The sequence below is a fragment of the Dromiciops gliroides genome, chromosome 3 (genome assembly GCF_019393635.1).
Source record: "Dromiciops gliroides isolate mDroGli1 chromosome 3, mDroGli1.pri, whole genome shotgun sequence".
Taxonomy (NCBI): domain Eukaryota; kingdom Metazoa; phylum Chordata; class Mammalia; order Microbiotheria; family Microbiotheriidae; genus Dromiciops; species Dromiciops gliroides.
Window position 1 is genome coordinate 99,845,047 of NC_057863.1, and position 4,920 is coordinate 99,849,966.

Sequence of the window (4,920 nt, forward strand, 5' to 3'; positions counted from 1 at the left end):
AATTCAATCAGTTTAGATCAATCTCCGGGTGGGCCCCTAAGTATCTGCTAAATCCCCTCATCTACCACATTCCATTATCTTGATACACTGGGCAAGTCACTTAACCCTCATTGCCCTGAAAAAAAAAATATGGTGAATTTATTTTTAATCTGACATCATTCATTGTAGTGAACTTGCAAAGATAAAATTAACTTGATGTGTCCATATTTCACCTGTTTTATAATTCAGCTCTGAGAATTACCAAGGGAAATTAGTTTAAGTGCTTTGAACAGAATCACACAGTTGAAATATTTTTTGATTTATGAAATTATTTTCCCAATTCCATGTAAATCAATTTTACTATACTTTTAAAAAAAATTTTGATTTCCAAATTTTCTTCTTTCCTCCTATATTCCCTCCCTTAGATGATAAGCAATTTAAAGCATATTCCCCTCTTAGTCATATTTTGGAAAAAAAAAAACAGAACAAAAAAAAAGTGAAAAATACTATGCTTCAATATGTATTCAAACTCCACCATTTCTTTCTCTTGAGTTGGATTGTGTTTTTCTTCTTGAGTTTTTTTTAATTTTCTTGGATCAATCTATTGCTGAAAAGAGCTGTCATTCCATCCCACAAAAGAAAAAAAAGACCTATTTGTACAAAAACAATTCTTTTCTGTGGTGGCTAAGAATTGGAAGTCAAAGGAATGCCCATCATTTGGGGAATGGCTAAACAAACTATGGCATATGATAGTAATGGAATACAATTGTGCTATAAGAAATGACAAGCAGGATGATATCAGAAAGACCTGGAAACACTTGTATGAACTGATGTATATGAAGTGAGCAGAAACAAGAGAATATTGTGCAGAGGGGCAGCTAGGTGGCACAGTGGATAGAGCACTGGCCCTGGAGTCAGGAGGACCTGAGTTCAAATCCAGCCTCAGACACTTAACACTTACTAGCTGTGTGACCATGGGCAAGTCACTTAAACCTCATTGCCCCACCAAAAAAAAAAAGAGAGAGAGAACACTGTACACTGACAGCAATGTTGTTTGATGAAAAACTGAATGACTACTGTTCTCAGCAATACAATGATCCAAGACAATCTCAAAGGACTAGTGATGAAGCATACTATCCACCTCCAAAGAAAAAAAATGATATTAATTGAATACTTTATTTCATTTATTTCATTTTTATTCTAATTTTCTTGTATAAAATGACTAATAGTTTAAGGTTTTACATAATTATACATATATAACACCTATCTGATTGCTTACCACATCAGAGAGGGAGGGGAGAGAGGGATAAAATTCTGAACTCAAAACTATATATCAAAATGCTTATTTAGAAAAAAAAATTAAAGCTTTATTAAAAAAAAAACATAGGGGCGGCTAGGTGGTGCACTGGATAAAGCACTGGCCCTGGACTCAGGAGTACCAGAGTTCAAATCCAGCCTCAGACACTTGGCACTTACTAGCTGTGTGACCCTGGGCAAGTCACTTAACCCCCATTGCCATGAAAAAAAAAAAAAAGCTGTCATTCACACATGATCAACAAATAATATTACTATTACTGCCTAAAGCATTTTCCTGGTTCTGCTTACTTCATTTTGCATCAGCTAAAGTCAGTCTATTTTCTTTTCCTGAAATCATCCTACTCATCTTTTCTTATAACACAACAGTGTTACATTATAATCATATGACGCCTTTTCTGCCATTTCCTGATTGATGATCACCCCAATTCATGAGCATCAATTTCAAATACTTTGCCACAACAACAACAACAAAAAGCTGCTATAAATATTTTTGTACAAATAAGACCTTTCAGGGGCAGCTAGGTGGTGCAGTGGATAAAGGACCAGCCCTGGATTCAGGAGGACCTGAGTTCAAATTTGGTCTCAAACATTTGATACTTACTAGCTGTGTGACCCTAGGCAAGTCCCCTAACTCTCATTGTCCTGGAAAAAAAATGACTCAATGTTGTTTCCCAGTTTTCCCAGCAATTTATGCCAAATAGTGAGTTCTTGTCCCAAAAGCTTCAATCTTTGGGTTTATCAATCACTAGATTACTATTGTAATTTACTACCATGCCTTGTGTTCATAATCTATTCCACAAATTCATAATTCTATCTCTTAACCAATACCAGCTTGTTTCATGATTACCATTTTATAATACAGTTTGCTATCTGATATGGGTAGTCTACATTTTGTCACATATTATTTTTTCATTATTTCCCTTGCTATTCCTGATGTTTTCTTCTTCTAGACAAATTTCCCTATAGAATTTCTAGCTCTGTAAAAGAATAGTAGTTTGATTAGTTTGGCACCGAACTAGTAAATTAATTTAAGTGAAATTATCATTTTTTATATTGATATACATTGCAATGTAGTTCAAGTTATCAAATATTTCCACTATTGTTAATTCATTATTTAAAATTCTATAAGTATGGATCATATCATCTAAAAATGGTGATAATTTTATTTCCTCATTGCTTATTCTAATTCTTTCAATTTCTTTTATCTTCTTGTATTGTTATAGGTAAAATGTCTAGTAGAATATTGAACAATAGGGTTGATAATGGGCATTCATGCTTCACCCTTGGTCTTACTGGGAAAGTTTCTAACTTATCATTACAAATAATGCTTCAAGGGGCAGTTAGGTGGCGTAGTGGATAAAGCACTGGCCCTGGAGTCAGGAGGACCTGGGTTCGGATCCGGCCTCAGACACTTAACACTTACAAGCTGTGTGACCCTGGGCAAGTCACTTGACCCCAATTGCCTCACTAAAAAACAAAAACAAAAACAAATAATGCTTCAAGAAGATTTTGGATAGATATTATTTATCATTTTAAGGAAACCTATTCATTCTTATACTATCTTGTGTTTTGATAGGAATGTGTATTTTATTTTCCCTAAAGATTATTTTCTTCATTTATTGATATAATCATATGATTTTGTTGGTTTTATTATTGATATGGTCAGTTATGGTGACAGCTATCCTATTATTAAACCATCCCTGAATTCCTGTCATAAATTGCACCTGGTGATAGTGTATGATCCTTATGATATATTGCTGTAATCTCCTTGCTAGTATTTTATTTAAATATTTGGCATCAATATTCATTAGGTAGATGGGTCTGTATGTTTCTCTCTCTATTTTTTTGTTCTTCCTCATTTAAGAATCAGGCACCAGGGGCAGCTAGATGGCGCAGCGGTTAAAGCGCTGGCCCTGGATTCAGGAGTACCTGAGTTCAAATCCAGCCTCAGACACTTAACACTTGCTAGCTGTGTGGCCCTGGGCAAGTCACTTAACCCCCATTGCCCCGCAAAAAAAAAAAAAAAAAAAAAAAAAAGAATCAGGCACCAGATTTATGCTGTAAAAGATGTTTGGTAGGACTCCTTTGACTATTTTCCCAATAGTTTATGTAGTACTAGAATTAATTGTTCTTCAAATTTTGGTAAAATTCATTTATGAATCTATCTGTCCCTGGTGATTTTTTACTTAAGGAGTTTACTGATAGCTTTTGTTCATTTTTCTAAGATATGATCATTTAAGTATCCTATTTCATATTCTTTTAATTGTGATTTTTTGAAAATATTTATCCATTTCTCTTAAACTGTAAAATTTTTGGCATATAATTTGGCAAAAATAGCTCCTAATGCCTGCTTTAAGTTTTCTTCATTGGTGGTGAATTCACCCTTTTCACTTTTGATATTAGTAACTTGATTTCTCCTTTATTTCTTAAATCAACTTGTCAATGGTTTATCTGTTTTTTGTATTAAAAAAACAAGCTCCTAGTTTTATATATCAGTTCAAAGATTTTTTTTACTTTCAATTTTATTTTTCTTTTCTTTGATTTTCAGTGTTCCCAATTTGATTTTTACTTGGAGATTTTTAATGGTTTGTTTTTTCTAGTTTTTTTAGATGCTTGCCCATTTCATTGATCTGCTCTTTTTCTATTTTATTCATATAAGCATTTAGAGATATAAAATCTCCCCCAAGAACTGCTTTGGCTGTATCACATAAATTTTGGTATGTTGTATCTTTGTTGTCATTATCTTTAGTGAAATTATTTATTGTTCTTATGATTTTCTCTGTAACCCAGTCATTCTCAGGATTAGATAATTTAGTTTCTAATTTATTTTAATCTAAATTTTCATGGACCTTTATTAAATGTAGTTTTATTGCATTATGATCCAAAATTTATGCAACTAATAGTTTGGCTTTTCTGCATTTGGTTTAAGGTGTTCTTGTTTTTTTTTTTTTCTTTTTGCCCTAATACATGGTTAATTTTTGTGTAGGTGCAATCTGCTGAAAAAATATATATTCCTTTCACTTTTCCCCAGTGGCATATTATCACTAGTTTTCCTACAATTGTATTCACCTCCTTAACTTCTTTCTTATTTATTTTGTGGCTATAATAATCTAGTTGTAAGAGGGGTAAGTTGAAGTCTTTCACTGATATAGTTTATTACCTATTTTTACTCTTGTAACTTACTGAACTTTAAAAATTAGGATATTCTACCATTTGGGGAATATATGTTTAGTATTGATATTATTCCATTTTCTATGGTACCTTTTAGCAAGATGTAATTTAGCATATCTCTTCTAACTAGATTTATTTTTACTTTTGCTTTTTCTGAAATGATTTCTCTAACTTCTTTTTTTTTTTTTTTAAACTTCAATTATAGTATAATAGATTCTGCTCCGGGACCTTACCTTTACTCTGTATGTGTCTCTCTGATTCAAATCTTTTTTTTTTTTCCTTATAAACAAAATATTGTAAGATTATGTTTTTTTAATTCACTCTGCTGTCTGCTTCCATTTTATAGGTGAACTCATCCAATTCAATCTCACATTACTTCTCCCAGTGTAATCCTCTCTCTAAGTTCTTTTTTTTTCCCCAAATTTTATTCAATACAAAACATCTCTACACTTT